General features: G+C 40.1%; 1 protein-coding gene across 2 annotated transcripts in view; it reads right to left on the bottom strand.

Annotated features, from left to right (window-relative positions):
- LOC139609154 (leucine zipper putative tumor suppressor 2 homolog) overlaps window positions 1–13,231 on the bottom strand; it is a 31,986-nt gene extending 18,755 nt beyond the window's left edge. For both annotated transcript variants that reach the window (XM_071463431.1, XM_071463433.1), the window contains exons 1-2: window positions 12,959–13,231; window positions 803–933 (exon numbers count right to left, since the gene is read on the bottom strand). The gene's annotated coding sequence lies outside the window, so the exon portion shown is untranslated. The remainder of the gene's footprint in view (window positions 1–802; window positions 934–12,958) is intronic.
- Between the last annotated feature and the right edge of the window lie 3,456 nt (window positions 13,232–16,687).

Genomic DNA, 16,687 nt, shown 5'->3' with positions numbered 1-16,687 from the left:
CTCCTTCCCTCTATATTTTCATAACAACGGTTCACGTCTGGGACCAGGAACCGACAGAAAGCTAGGCCATCCATCAGTGTCCATGCTGCCTCTGCGTGGGGACATCACTCCCAGTGGACGCTGCAGCTAAAACTGGCCTCAAGCAGTCAGCCATTTGGTCCGCTCACATCCAAAATAATCCACCATGGCACAAAGCAATCTACGAACACCTCCGAAATAAAACCTAGTGCTTGGCAGGGGGTGGTTCATTAGTTTTAGACACAAATGAAGAGAAGGGAGGAAGAGAGACCTCTTTGGATTGAAATAACTACTCCTTGTAAGTCCCATCATAAATCCACAGAAATGGGCTGTATTGAGTTGGCAGGGACCCGACTTAACCACACTCTGATTTACTGTATAATGTGCCAAAGAGATTAGGGTTACGCCTCCAGCTCTGGAATTACAGCAAAACCCTATCCATGATTAAGATCTGTTGCTAACTCCCACACAGCAGTAATGTGTTAACATCCACACATAGTAGGATGCACACTACTATGTGTGTGGCTTGCTGCAGCCACTTCTTTACATAAGTAAAGGCTCAACCAGAAAAGCTCTTGAGAGGAAAAAAAACAAAACAGGTTTAGTCTTAACTCAAAGCAGCAACCTTGTGTGCGAACGATCCTGCAGTAATGCAAGAACGTTTGCGTAAAATCTATCAGAGAAACAGATGGTAGGTTCTGTTTCACATATCAGGGAACAGCCAGAAAGTTCAGACTTCCCATTTGTTCAAATTTAAACCACATTTCCTCAAGGCTTTACTTACCTGTCAATGACGCCCTGTCTTTAGCTTCTGGAGGCCTTAGAAAACCATTGGGTACAGGCCGGTCGAGCATCCCAGGGACTCACACTGGTGAGCAGATCTTCATTCTTTCCTCGTCCCTCTGTTCTCCCAGACTGAGGGGATAAAAAGCAAAGAATGCATGTTGTTGAATCAGCAGAGGGGAAACAGCAAGACTACTAGAGAGCTGGAAAACCTGAAATGTGACAAGTGTGTTTATGGAAGTCAGCGAGAAAGAGGAAAATCTGAGTCATGATGGCAAAAAAGCTTCATACGAAGGAAGGTTGAGTCTGAGGGGATTTTCCATGTCAACAAGAGTGTAGACCGTACCCAAAACTAGCACCCACTTCCCAAAACAACTATCCTCTGGGTAAAGTAAAAACATTACTGTTGAGTCTTTTGTGTTGATGAATCACCACAAAAATTGTGGGTTTTCCCAACAGGTTTTTGTCATTTTCTAAGGTCATGAGGTTTAAAGCCATTTTTGATCAACTTCTACCCTGACTTCTAAAAAGACAAAAGGTGAGAACCAAGTGCCACCATCTGGAAAGTTCAGAGTCCATCTGCAATTGATTAAACTTGTGTATTAGTGGTAGAGCAATATTTAAGTTCGACATAGGAGAGCATGAGAAAAGGGCCAGAGGTGAGCCAACCAGACAGTCATTACTTCGGTCTGACAGTTCACAGTCCTGCTGCTGCAGTGAGAAGATTATAACTGCAAAATAATACTTTTGATTGTATTTGTGTTTTCTCAGCAAATAATATAATGTCAGGTAGAATGAAATACTGACACTAATCTAAGAAGAGTCTTCTCTTTCCAAGACAATTTTCAGGGTGAAATTTCCCTACTATATTATATTACATGAGTCAGGACAGATATGGGTGTAACTGTGACTTGACTGGTTGGCAGAAGCCAACAAGCCAGAGGTGGTAATTCTAGTTTTTAATTGATTCCTAAAAATTGAGATAACAGAATTGTCCGACTGTGCTGTGTTGTGGTGAAACTAAAGCTGAGAGTGAGAGTGGAGTAGCAGCTAACCGCTTAACGTGCATCCTGTTTTATCAGCAGGATCAGGGATGTTTGCTAAATTTAACGTTCCCAACTGCCTGCAGGGTAACTGCAACTGTACAGGCTTTACTTAAAGCTAAGCACACCTCCAGCTCCTCCATCTGTGCCTAGCATACTGTATTAGTATGTTACAGACAGATGGAAGTGCTGAGGAGACTGTGGCTTCCCACATGTAATGTAGATCAATCCAGATGGCTTTAAGACGGCTTTATAGTGTTGCACTGTGATAGTGCCAAGCCAGAGAGTACACTTTGAGCCCTGTAAAGTAATAACTTAATAGTTGTTTGTTTTACAGGCTGATAATCGACCTACGGATCACAAACAGGTGTTTACTTTACAGGGCTGTTCCTCTCACCTGCTACTCCACACTGAACAGGATAATCCTCATTAAAGAGGACCAAACAGAGAGATACAGAAAGAGGAGCACGTGCACTGGATGAAAACAGAGTAGAGGGCTTCACTGTGATTACCATTTCATTACATTATTCATCTGCTGAACAGACACCTTCAAAAGACAGCTGTCAATAACACTAAACCTCACTGCGACCTGTTAACTGACCCACAAATCAATCAACAATCAATGAAGTTGAGGAGTAGAGATAAGGAGCTACTTGTTCATCTCCATCAGAGAGTGAGGACACTTTATCTGGGAGAAAGCACAGACTTAAATGGATTTATGCAACTTAACACTTTACTTTGAAGTAGACATGAATGCCTTTCATGACACTTCAAAGCAGATAATGTGCATGTAACCACCTACAGCGAATAGAGGCTCCTCTGATTAATAAACAGGTGCCAAAGTGTCACTTAGAGTGTGAGGAGGGTTTTATTTCTGTATTAAGTGCTTCTTTATAATATCCTGTAAATCTGCCTCCTCCTGCCTTTTCTCTACCTTCCCTTCACTTTTTCTCGCACTTCACAGTGCAATCAATCACAAGAATTTTCTCTTATGACTCCCCAGGCTGTACATCCGACAGTAAAGCAAATCAGTTAATGAGTTGTGACAGCTCGAAGGAGAACACATGTACAGATCTGTGCTCATGTTTTTAGACGTCTACAGTATGTGCTTGTCCTATGTACATGCATGTTCTGGTGATGGACAGATGACGGGTGAAAAAGAGAGAACAGATTAACGTTTAATCTGTAGGAGAGCCAACAATCTCCCATCTGAACCAAAAAGAAGAGTAGCAGTTAAGATCAGGTGGCCTCAAATTTCAGTATCCAAAGGGAAAAATACGCAAGCAGGCTATATCTCTATGTCTATCTCTTTATGTACCTTTAATTAACTGACTTCTGGTGCAGCCAAAACAAGCTGCAAATAAAAACACCGATATATTATCACTTTATAAAGTTGTAATGATGAACTTGTTAGCAAACAGTTGCCTCTATTTGGACTCCACCTGATTAAAGTCCATTATTCCCTCTTCTTTTACCTCTGTTTTGCTTTCCACCAGCTCCTAAGGGAAACACTTAGCTTTTCAGCTGATAAATGCTGCTCTATGTTCATTAGCGAGTAGGGCTAGGTGATAGGATGAATATATCGCTGTTGTTTTATTGTCATTTTATTCTGCTGAATTTTATTTGCTGCCTCTTTGAGAATTCGGCTCAATAAATAATAAACCTGTAAAATGAAATTCAAAGATTTTCAGTTGATAAATGCTCCTTTTTGTTCATTAGCTTGTAGGACTAGGCAATTAAATGAATATATCACTGGAAGTAGTAGCTGGAGTTGGGCCATGTTATGCATGTTCTTGTCGCACTGATGTCCGTCTTTCACACAACATGGCAGCAACTAAATGACAACCAAGCCTCTTTAGTGGTTGCTGTCCGATCAATTGATGCTGAAAAGTAACATCAATTCATGAATCATATTTGAGAACTGAGACCAAAAGTTGTATGTGGTTGCGTTTGTGCACCCAGAACACATTGTCCGCACCTAAAGGTGCAAGTGGAGGCGTCCTTCATCTGACACCATCAGACCCTCTTTCAAATAGCGTCTGACAGCTGTTCAGTCCGTCTTTACAGCTTATTGCCTATCAAAGATCTCAAGGTGATTGTAATTGAACTGATCAGAATATAGAATAATCATAGCAGGCAAGAACCTTATGGTACAAAGACAGCAGGATATCATGAATCCTACTAAACAGTTGCTGATTTGCAGCCTGATTACCTTTCATAAACATTCAATATAAGTGTGTGCAGTTGTGCATAAAGCTTTAGCCGGTTTACAGCTACACTGAGCAGTGGTTGGGAGGTTACATTAAATAGCATGGGGTGCAGGAAATAAATTTAGATACCTATTGGGAGGGGCAGTGTAACAGAGGAGAAGTAATGAGGATAAATGAGGTTCTGTATTTGCAAGGCTTTCAGACAAACACACATAAAAGCATATGAACACACACGTGCAAGCACACACACACAGGGCCAGCAGACTACTAAGGAACAGGGTGGCGGCCTGCTTCTTCCTTATCCAAACACTGCCACCCCACAGCACTTAGGTTTATTATTTTAATGCTCAGCCATGTGCCGAAGGTTTCAGGCAAGTTAATAGACTCAATAAGAGACAGTGGAACCAACACACCCTGAACAAAGGCCGTTCAGAAAATAGGGAAGTGGTGTAGCAACTAGACATGTTGACATTACTGTACTCTGGAGATATGAGACAATGCTAAACCAAGTGAAAACATGCAGTTCATTTTCATTTGACAGCTGCTTGCTTATACACAGTTGTGGTTAAGAACACAATAACAGCATAAATGTAGGGAAACATTTTGTTCGAGAAGACTGGAATTTGGGTTTAGAAATTCTGAAATCATACAGCTGTTTATTTCTAAGGGTAAAATGGGCAGAGTGGGAAGTGAATCCACTGGGAAAACTGGCATGTCTGACTTGTTTGTTGAGCAAGAGGATGGCCCACGTGGAAAGCATCACATTCCATCTCAAACAGTACAAAATCTCTGTATTTTCTCAGACATCCTCATTTAGGATCATCCAGGCCAAACCTCAAACATCCTCCTACGTTTTAGAAACCTACTGAGAAAACCTACTGTTCTGTGAGTGGTGAGGGACTGAGGATGAGGAGGAAACAAGACGGACCAGGAGTGCAGCTGTAAGTGAAGAGGTGGTGTTTGAACAAGCATTGTTCTAAAATAAGATGTCTACCACATTTTTATAACTAAAAAGTTTGATGCAAAATGTTATATGTGAGAGATATCTGGCTATTGGGCTGGTCGTTATGTTTATCATCATTATGGCCATATTAATAGACATTTTTAAATTTGTTACTGAGACAACTGGATGCAAACACATAAAACAGTCAAACTGATGTTCAAAGCAATGGCCTGTGTTTCACTGCGAAGTATCCTCATACGTGTGAAACAAAAGCTCCAAGAATAGATTTTGTTTTACATTTGTTTTGTTTTTAAATCACAGCTTTCTCTGAATCATTCATTTGGGCTGATGCTGCAACTAACAGTTATTTACATCAGCGATTAATCTGCTGATTATTTTCTCAATTAAACTCTCAAATGTTAATACTGGTAGTCCCTTAAAAAATGCCAGAATCTGTTAGGCCTCATTAGTAAGTGGACTTTGAGTGCAGTACTAATGGCTCAGTAAGTAGACTGCTGGTGTAAATTATATATTTTATGTATAGGTGGAAAAGTATTCGACTGATAATAGAAATGCTTAGAAGAACAATTGGTTTGTCCCCTAGGTTGTGTAAGATTTTGTCATATGATATGATATTTTTTTTGCAAATGGCTCAAATGTTCATCTGCTAGCTAAAAATAATGACAAATTAATGAATACATAATGAAAACAGGCCAGCCTATGTTCTGTTAGGCATGGATGGATGGATGAACTGCACATTGAATACTTGACATCCCTCGTCCTGTCAGAGTGCACAGGCAGGACCGATGGCTCTCCACGCTCATTACTTCAGATCCACTTCCCTTTGCCTGCATAAGCTCTTATGCAACGTTGTGACGTGGCTACTGCCCGACCATGCATCCCACCACCCACATAGCTTCTGATCTGCACCCTCGTTGTTCCACAGCACCTCTTCACCTCTCAGTCACTCAGCCTCCCACCACATGGTTAGCCTCTCCACAACACTGTTTGGCAGAGATGAGTCTTGTATACACTCATTATTTATGACTTGTGTCCTATATGTTTGAGATGTCATGTTTTTATGTGTATCACGTGATCAGTGTGCTTGTGTGTCGTCCATCTCATGGCCTCTCAGCAGGAGAATAATCAGGCCAGAAATCACACAGAGAGCGAGGAGAAATCTATTTAAAAATATCCAAACAACCAACCTCAGGGAGGGGTCGTCCCACTTACATAAGTCCATCTACATACATACTGTACCTCTTACTGCAAGAAAACTAAACGAAGATGAAGAGGGGAAAGGATGGAGACACAGAAGAGTTGAAGCAATATTTTAAGATTGTTAAGACATTACTTTTCCAGCCAGCCTAGACAAAAACTGACAAAACAAGATTGATATCAGAGCTCTAAACTTCAGAAAGGACAAATGGTGAAATATTACTCCACGTTATGAGTTTCAAAATGAATTGAAAAAGGTATGTTTGGAATTTGACCATTTAGGAATACCTATCAAGAAAAACTGACCTTGTTGGGTGAGAGTGAACAAAAGAGAGAAATAAGAAGTTCTTATAGATTTTTTACTCACAACAACAATATGGCCAGAGCTGCAGCAATTAATTGATTAATTGATTTTCAGTTTTCTCATGTTCCAAATTACAGTCTGTGAGAAAGGTTGAGGGCTACACCACAGTCAGGGAGTGTGAGACGGATTACAGCAGAATACCAGACACAGCTGAGGAGTAAGTGAGTGGGAAAATGAGCATTAGTGAGAAGGGGACGAAGAGAGTGAGAGAGCAACAAGGTAATGGAAGATGTGAAAAAAGGAGGAGAGAAGTAAGAGTCAGAGAGGCTCCAGGCTTGTACTGTACATCAGCACATACGGGCCTCCCTGCAGCAGCTGTGAATGTCATGATCACACTAACTACCACTGCCAATCACAGCTGCTCATGGGAACAGGGCGTGTTGTTTTTCATGCTTTTTTTTTTTTTTTTAAGGCACGTAATCATCCACAACAGATGATGCAACCCATTACGTGTACATGCTGCGTAAAATAATCTCCTGACATGACTTGATTTTGGTGTAAACTCAGACTTGGGAACAAGGCCAAACAACAAAATTGTGCCCACATCTTCCATCTAACCGTGACCTCTGAATCCGTGTAATCCGACCAGTCACTGGTGCACAGTGGTGCTTTGAGCTAAATGCTAACATCAGCTTACTAACATGCTCACAATGACTATTCTTACAGGTACAATATTTACTATGTTCAGTATCTTTATTTAGTGTGTTACAGAGCTAGACTAATATCTGCCAATGTTATCTTAGAGCAAACATAATCTGTTATAAACAATAAGAACAAATGTGACAAACTAGAGATAATGTCATCTTTATATAGTTTATCTACCAGTGACAAGTTGATTTTTCAGCTGTAAAATGTTACAGTTACTGTCTTAGTCACAATTTTAAAAAAGCAAACAAACAATATAGTATCAGTATCAACCTTAAATTCTAGCATCATTCTGGCTATAATCCACCAGAGCTGAGGCATTCTGCATGCATCTGGTCATAAACCAATGTATTGGACAAAAGAGATTTGACCTGATGGTGACCTGATTGGTAAGAGATCACCAAAGTCAGTAAGATCATCTAATAGCTGTTGAGATTTTTCAGACTAGACAGACTGACCAGAGAACTGATTCACAAAGAGCACATAGCTGAATTGCTCAGAAGAATTCCCTTCAAGAAGTGGTGCATTGTGAGATTCAATGACACCATTTCCCCAGTCACTAAGTGAATTCTGGCATCTTATCAGGGCTGTTTACAAAACTGTAGATCTAATCACTACTGCAGTGGGACCCATTCATAAAGTGACTGCAGGTGTGGTGGAGCAGTGATTGAGAGAAGCAACACAGGAGAGGTCCGATCTCTATTTCTCCACACAGCATATTAGAAATTTACAGGGAGGAGAGGTTCATTGTCATCCGTATTCAGGGGATGAACACTGCACTGGTAGCATCAGCTGTTTTGTTCAGATACAAAACAGCCCTGAATTTTCTAAATGCCGTCAGTAATCCGTGGCTTTTAAGAGCCAAATTCAGCCAGGACAGAGCAAGTGGACGAGGCTGCACTCTGATGCTCCAAGTAATGTTGTGGAAATCAACTAGACTTAGTGAATCGATCATGACTTACATAAAGCACAAGACTTAAACAACCACTGAACAGACATAAAACTTGGGTGAAAACATCAAGTACGTGCACTGATGAGCAAAACTAAAACAACCTTTGGCAAAAGCTTTGGAAAAAGCACAAGAATGTGGACTGGTATTAAGGAAATTAGTTTTAAAATATGGATGCTGGTTTGATACCATGGGTCATTTGCAGTGAAATGGGGCCATTAGTCAAAGCATTGGAAAAGGAGGTGACAAAATATGGCAACTTGAGAAGCAAAAGATGTCCACAGATTAATGGCCTCTGTGCTCTGCAACTGAAAATTGGGACAAAGCAGAAATCACATGAGGTTTCACCAAAGAAAACGAAGTGGGAATCTTGTGTGTGTCATAAATCTGTCACTAAATCCTCTAAATACTTTCTATATTCTTCAAATATTCATGATCAGACATAACCTGCTCAGGTCAGGACAGACACTCAGCTCCAGAGAAACCAGAAAAGGAGGGGGGAAAAAAAGTCCTGACCCTTTCCCAGGCTCAGGGATCTCAGGGATCTGAAGTCTCTGAAACCTCGGCCCCTGCCTCTCGGTGCCCTCAGACAGCTGTGCAGTCCAGCTGCGTGCAAAACTCAGAGGCTGGCTAAGAATACCAAACCAATTGTGGGGAGGAGATAAGGTCACAAGCCCTGTGGAAAATCTGGATTAAAGATGGGAAACATTTCAATATAATATTGTGATACCAGACTAAATAGATGTCTGGGATCTTAGTCATCATAATACTATATTATGTAAACAGATTAAAACATATCCTGTGGAGTGTTTGACCACTAGTAGTGCTATGGAGCAGTGTTTTGATGAGTGGTTTCGTTGGTATTCGTTGGAGTTAATCAACAGAAAAATAATAAGCAAATATTTGGTAATAAATTAATTGTTGGAAGCAAAAACAACAAACTATTATCGACCTTCTCCAGTGTGAGGATCTGGTGGTTTTCTCTGTTCCAGTATCACTGTAAACTGTGAACAAATAAAGATATATGAAGGACCAAAAATGAATATATGTATGTACGTGTGTTTGTGTACATTTCTTAGGTCCTCAGAATACATACAGTGTGTTCTGGTGAGAAACACTGAATGTAAATATTACTGTGTTTGCATACAAGAAAAGTTCCCAGGGTAACTTTAAATGTTCTTTTGTGGTCTTAAAGGCTACATTACAGCCAACTGACACAAGTTTTTTTTTTCTGAGTGAAAAGATTTGTATACAATTTAGTATTTTCCTCATTAATCATCAGAAACTAGTTTATTTACACAACATTTCTTTCTTGGTGGACAAGACAAACTGATTAAACGACAAAAGTATAGAATTATTATTAAAATTTGGGATTTAAAGTTGGTATGTAAATTATATCTAAAATAAATGGGTTTTTACTGACAAATTTGTGTGACAAAGTAAGACAAGGATGAATTGCTCCCATGTTATTCACAGACATGTGTATCCAACAGATCATGGTCAAAGAGCTTTACAGAACTCATGCACACTAAGGGTTATCACTGGAGGAAGGTGGGATTTGTTTTGTGTAACTGACTTAATCAGATCTTATCTGAATGACTCCTTCACAGTCAAACCCTCCTATCATGTATTCACCAGAAACTAAATCAAAATGCATTACTCCACAGGAGGAAAAGGAAATCTGACGGTTAAAGCCAACTGTGCTCACTTTGTTTTGTCAACAAGCTGCATGTGTTGTGGATTCAGCATATTGGCGGAGTTTCCTACAGTGTGTTGTGACAGTACAGTGGATCCTTCAGAAACAGCAGTCTGCCAACTACGACATGAAATCCCCCCATACAGATACAAACTGACATGCAGCAAGTCATTTTAAGACACAACTCCAGGACCTAAACTCAAGCTGTATCCCCTCTTTTGTCAGATGCTAAACTGACATAAGCCTGCAGCCTATTTTGCTTCATGGCTCATTGTTTGAAAGACAGAAAAACATTATTTCAGGCCATTTTAAATACTGTGGTGTGGGAAACTGTTCAAAATCACTAATTACAGTAATCAACCAGTGACAGCAGAGTAAATTCAACATAATGGGATACTACATAAACAAAGAAAGCCATAAAACACAAAAACAGCATTTCATTTGACTTGATGGGCCTTCAGGAAAACTAAACACAACACATTCTTCATGTTGCCTGACAGCTAAACACCTCCCACCGTGTTCCCATTGTTGTCTTGTCTTCTAAAGTTTCTCTCCTCTTATTTGTCCTTCAAGGAGACGGTGTGCACAGGCTAATACACAGAACAGAGGGACTTGACCTTCAGTCTAAACAGCTCAAGGGCAAAATTCACAACAACACAACAGAGAGGTATCACTTACAGAAAACACACTATCCATCCAGTCAAACTAGAAACCAACAAGGTGCGCTGCTCAAAAAAGATAAATAACATGACTGTACGCACACGCCTTTTCTATCGCAACAGTGCTTTCTCTCCTACTGCTCACAGCTATTTTAACTGCAAGCACATATTTTACCTCAAGGCCGACCATATCTCAAAGACCTGCTCTCCAACAAGTCTTACTTCAGCAACACATCATAATTATGACATGAAAAGGTGAGACATTTCTACCTCAGAGAACTGTTTGATCATAATGGCCAGAGGGGCATGTACATACAGTATTTGCAACAGTGAAACAGAAGCCATGTGTTTTACAGGAGGTAGCTGTCTATAGGTACAACATTATCCCGCATCTGCTGACATGAAGATACAACTAATGAATCTCAATCTTTTAGTTGTAATTCTTAAATTCTTAATTTATTCTAACTCGTTACTAAAAAAAAATCATAAAGTGTTAAGAATCTAAAGTTTCTTGTTTACTATCCAATGATTAGATACCTCCTGACCTAACTCTGAAAACATTTAAGATTAGACTATATTTTAGTTGCTTAGACTTCTTTCTTTAGACTATTTTTTAAGTGATTGTTTCACCACTGATGCATTGGTGGACCCCAGGAGAACCAGCTAACAGTTAATGGGGATCCAAGTAAAGAACAAAGAATAATAAAGAGTGGCATAGTGAGCAGCAAGGCATATTTAATCACATGCAAAAAGGGCGAAACATGTCATATCTCCCAAACTAAGCAGATTCAACACCTCATTCTCCAACACTAAACAAGCAGAGTCATAATAATCCTGCTATGATAACACAAAACATGAGGGGGGGGGCACGTTTAGCACTCAGAAGAGCTCTACACAGATGTTAACATGCCATTATGCTGACAAAGCAGTTCCTCTGAATATGTTTGAGGGAAGCTTGAGAAATTATCAATGCAAATAAACTATGGCCTCCCCACTGTCAAGGCTCTACAGTCCACCCCTCTCCGAGCTGCTGAGGTAAGCACTTGACCTCTGTGTGTTTGTTTAGGCTGAAGAAATTTCAATATAACATCCTGCAGAGCTGGGGGTTGAAGGCTGGAGCTGGGAGAGCTGCTCTGCTGTGCAGTTTGTTTGTTCTTCTTTGTCGTGTTTCCAACTTGTTCCAAGTATTAGTCCTTTGTTTACACATGAGGCTGTCGCATAGAAAAAACAGACAATGTCCTTATTTTTAACCTCATTACTTAAATGAGCACTCTTTTGATATAAACACATCACTGCTGTGAGCTGCTGTGCACACATGCGCCAAAGCTCTCTCTTAACAGACATCCAGTGTGCAAAACACTGAATTATATTCTTGTTTCTTCTAGTAACACACAAACTGTGGAGTTCTGATCCCACAGTGCACCTGGCAAAGTAATAAAACTGTGAAAAAAAAAGCCTTTATGTGGAGCCAGTGGCTGCAGACAGCGTCCGAGGGGGAATGCCATTCATTTTAAGAATTCACATATGTTATTGCTGCACCCCAGGGCAGGTCAAGCAATACTTGTAAACGTGAACCACTCTCTCTCACAATACAAGCTAGACAATAAACCAAGGTATGTTTTGTGTTGTCACTTGGATCTAAAATCTACCACTGTCCCCATAGACATTGAGTGGTGCACTCAGTTTTGCTGCCCCCATTTGTGAGCTCTTGCACCCAAAAGAGAAACTAGAGGAACAATAAACAGGGCTGTGACCTCTTATAAAGCTAATGTCTTAACAACTGGGACGACATGGAGAGCAGTGCATGAGCCTGACACACATTCAAGCATTCATCATCCAAGCCTCCATTTAAGATAAGATAAAAAAACAGTGAGATTTGTTTTGAGTAGATGGAGGAACATGCTGAGGGGTGCGTGATAAGGAAATTGTTGATTTACGATCTGAACTCAAGCTAAAAGTTTCAGCAGGAAATGAGTCTGAATTTACTGTAGGAGGCACTTTGTTATGTCTAAACCCACTCAACCTGCACGACTGATGCACACGTTGATAAAACTGGGAGCTGCAGTTTTCTAAGAGGGGGCCACAGACACTTCAGGGGCCTCCAGGCGGCATTTTACATTTTTAAATGACTTGTTTGGGGGGGGGGGGGGGGGGGGGGGGGGGGGGGGAACACAACACTTAATTTCCTCCAGGATTTACAGAATGTGTGTGTTTCTGGCTAAAAGGCAACAAGAAATTAATTCAACCTTTACACACCTGTGCACAGACACAACTTGATTAACAGTAATACTTTCAAATATTCTTAAAGTTACAAAGGCAACCACAGGGACACACATGTACTTCCACAGCAACAAAGACTATGAGAGGCATTCACACACTTATGACTTTATAAATCCAAGTTACAGGACAATAAATCCCGTAAAAACCTACCATTTACGGTGGAAAGGACCGTCGGGGATAGCTGTTCAGCTCTGTAAAGAGAAAATCAGGATGCGACGGGGGCTTTCTCCTTTTTAGAAACCGTCTTATCCACAAACTCGTAACTTTACCGAGATCTCTGTTGACAAAACAACATGTTAAAGTTGTTTCTTTCTGTGTCTTGTCTCCCCTCCTGCCGTGGAAAGCGCGTTTGTTTCTGTGCGGAGGGCTGGACAGGCGCCGCTTGTGTTTTAGAGACCAGCGGTAAGCTAGCAAGGAAAATAACGGAAACATCCGGTCAGGGCTTTCAAAATAAGATAAACTACCTGAAAAATAAACAAAGTCATAGTTAAAAAAATGTTCATGGTAATTAAAAATTTTGACTTTTTATCTCATAATTTTGACTTGTACCTTTTTTTTTAACCTTTTGATTTGTTGCCTCCTATTTTTTTTTATCTAAGTTTAAGCTTTTTATCTTTTTTGAGTTAGTATATTGTTTCAACTCATTTAATAATTTAATTTTGACTTTTTATCAGAGAATTATAACATAGTCATAATCTTGTTAGATGTTGAGAGGTATTATTTGTCCACCCCTATATTATTACTGAGGATAGGTTAAATAACGAAACGCCTCTCAGTATAATGCAATACGGTTCAGCAGTACCTCAAACTGCATCCTCCAAAATGATCACACAGTTGAAACAACACCTCTCGAACTCATTAAAACCTTCATTAAGGTAGAATTTATTACAGGGCTGTTGTATTACACTGCTTTAGTTTTAGTTAGGTGTACCTAATAAACTGGTAACTGAGTATAAAAGGATGTAAAATTGCCTTTAACTTACAGCTTTGCCATATGCACACAAGAAATGAGTATTTGTGCAATATTGTATGCTTTTATTTTGAATACCAACTTACAAGCTTCCACTATTGCACTCCCTGTGAAGTGTTTCAAGCACACTTGTCAATGACCCACTCACACACTCTCTCTCTCTCACACACACACACACACACACACAAACTACTTTAACCTACTAATAGCAGTGGTTGCACACTTTTGCTCACAATCTGCCCTAAAGCCAGGACATAACTGGGTCTATCATAAGGCAGGGTATATAATAAGTACATTTTCAGTATTAATGGAACTATACAAAAATCCCTGCAAACTATTCACTACATATTTTATAGCAATATTATTAAGACAACAATGGCACAGGGACACCATAGGCATTTACAACACCACAAAGTATTATAGTGCCAATCACAAGACACATTACATTTGGGCTGCGTCCAATAACGACTGAATAAACTGCATGAAAAGGTGTGGTTGAATTGTAAAGGAACTACTACAGAGGACTACAGTACAATGGTTTGTGATAAAGATAAAGTACCCTAGATTCCCAGCTTGTTCCAGCACAACCGGTTCTCTGCTCTGTATTCTAAATATGTAGAAGGAGGTCATACCTGACTAACCTCAACCCTCTGAGACGAGTCTTTCTGCTCCAGACCAGTAAAACAAGGCTATACATAGTCCCACGAAGGGACACATTTTATAAATATATATCACATATATATATATTTTTTAAAAATGTGTGTGGTGAATGTCACCATGTTTTCTTTCACACAGACAAGATCATAAGATTAAGATGCATAACATTTTTAGAGATGAACTCTGACTGACTCTCTGGTTCCATCTCCAAAATATATAAGTAGAACATAAACAGCAGACTCTAGACCCTACAGTCTCTGCTACAGGGATTCATGGTCTACCACTTTGGTCCAAACTGGACTTTGGTTGGCTTGCTATAAAGTTTGATGCAGATATTCATGATCTCCTGAGGTTATAGTGTATGACCTTTGTGGTCCCTTGGACATCAGCCATGCCAGACTCTTTTAAAAATTAAACAATTTCTTTTAAATGAATGCCTATTTTTGATATATGCATACATATATATAGACTTCCTGCATGTAAAGAAGCTGCTAAGGATTTTGCATATTTCCATCCAACACAAACACACACACAAACACACACACACTGCTGCGTGTTTGCATAGCCCAGCTTATTTACTTTGTGTGTATGTAGCACATTTCCTAAGTTTTCCTTAATTTTCAAAGGGCTGAGCTCCATTTACAAGGAAATTGGATTTACTGAACTGGGCGGCTTTGTGAAGCTGGTGGGGCTCCAGCAATCATTGCCCGATGGGAATGGAGGAAAATTGTCCCGCACTTATCTGGCCACTAGAGAATCTGAGAAGAGTTGTTACAGTAATTGATAATTGCGTGTGGGTTGAATGCGGCGTGTCTGTTGATAACAACTTCCCAAATCAAACCTCTTACTTTGCTCTTCGTCACTCCACTGTGGAACATTGTGTTCCCTCTGCTCTCTGCTCCTGGCTCGGCCTGGGTGTGCATGCCCAAGATGCCTATCATTGCCCACAGCAGCCAGCCCATCTGCAATTATGTTGTGTTGGCAGATAATGACCTCCCCTCTGCATCCACTGCGAGCTCATTTTATACAGAAAACATGCCGGATGGAGATAATTGGTGAAAAGTAATTGGTCAGTGACGCTGCAACTCATTTCACTCGGAGATGGCCCCTGGTTCTCCGCTATTTGAGAGTTATTTTCCTGAATGTGAAAGTTAGTTTGATACATGAGGCATAGGCTATCTTATATGTGCAGAGGAAGCCAGGAAAATACAATTTTAAAAGTTTTCCCAGGTGCACTATAATGTTATTCATGTACATGCTTAATATTCCCCTTTGTACACTTTGCATTTGATTTACATGATGTAAAGTATTTTCCGCCGAGCACACACTGCATGCCTGTCTTTAAGCATGAACCTCACATGTTTCTTTCCTTGAGTTATTGAGTCATTTTTAGTTCATGTGTTTGCAGTTAGAAAAAACATAAAACAGATAAAAATCTTGCTGCCAGGAAGATAAAAGGAGCAATAAAATATTATACCTGCAAAGAAACAAGTTAACCCTTGCACCCAAATTCCCAAGCAGCAAGTCCAGCAGTATCAAACTTAAAGCAATGCTCAGACAGGAGGAGAAGAGTTCAACTAAAGCAAAATTGCACATATGAAAAGGGGGATGACCTGCTGACATCCAAACACATTGCCTGTTTTACCTGCAGCTCTCGCTGTGTTGGGAGCTCAGGGGAGGAACAAAAACACCATGTATAATGTGCTCTGTGCTCACTGACCTGCCTCCAAGCCCTGTGACTCAGTACTAAGTGGAAAAGGTTGTTAACATGAGCGAATGATCATCACAGGCTGAAGAAAAACTACATTTTTATGTAGCAGTCTGGTACAACTAACAACAATGTACATTTACAGGATCATTCTGGTTAATTACAATTTGGGACACAGGTGATCAGGTGTTAGACAGGATGTAAACAAGGCAGCTGTTTAGCCAGATTATCTGAACCACTTTTTGTAAAACAAAAAGAGAACGCACACAAAATGCAATCCAATGTGCAGGGAAATTGTGTGTGCACAACTACTGTAAAAATGGCATCAAGGCCTCCAAATTGAATTACAGAAAACTAGAAGAGTATTCTGATGCGGTGCAACACAATTTGTTGTCGCTTCCAAAACTCAGAAAGCTGAAAATTAAATGTTTTATGACATATCAATGCTATTATTAAGGTTTGACTGGGTTTAGTTGCAAAAGCTACTTGGTTGGGTTTGGGGAAAGATCATGCTTTAGATTAAAGTAAGGGCTTAGTTAAGGTT

This window comes from Trachinotus anak, unplaced genomic scaffold (assembly GCF_046630095.1).
Source record: "Trachinotus anak isolate AG129_WGS33_773 ecotype Australia unplaced genomic scaffold, CSIRO_AGI_Tana_v1 ptg000025l, whole genome shotgun sequence".
In the NCBI taxonomy this organism is placed as follows: Eukaryota; Metazoa; Chordata; class Actinopteri; order Carangiformes; family Carangidae; genus Trachinotus; species Trachinotus anak.
Note: the sequence above shows the minus strand (reverse complement) of the source record. Positions and strands in the feature narration are given on the sequence as shown.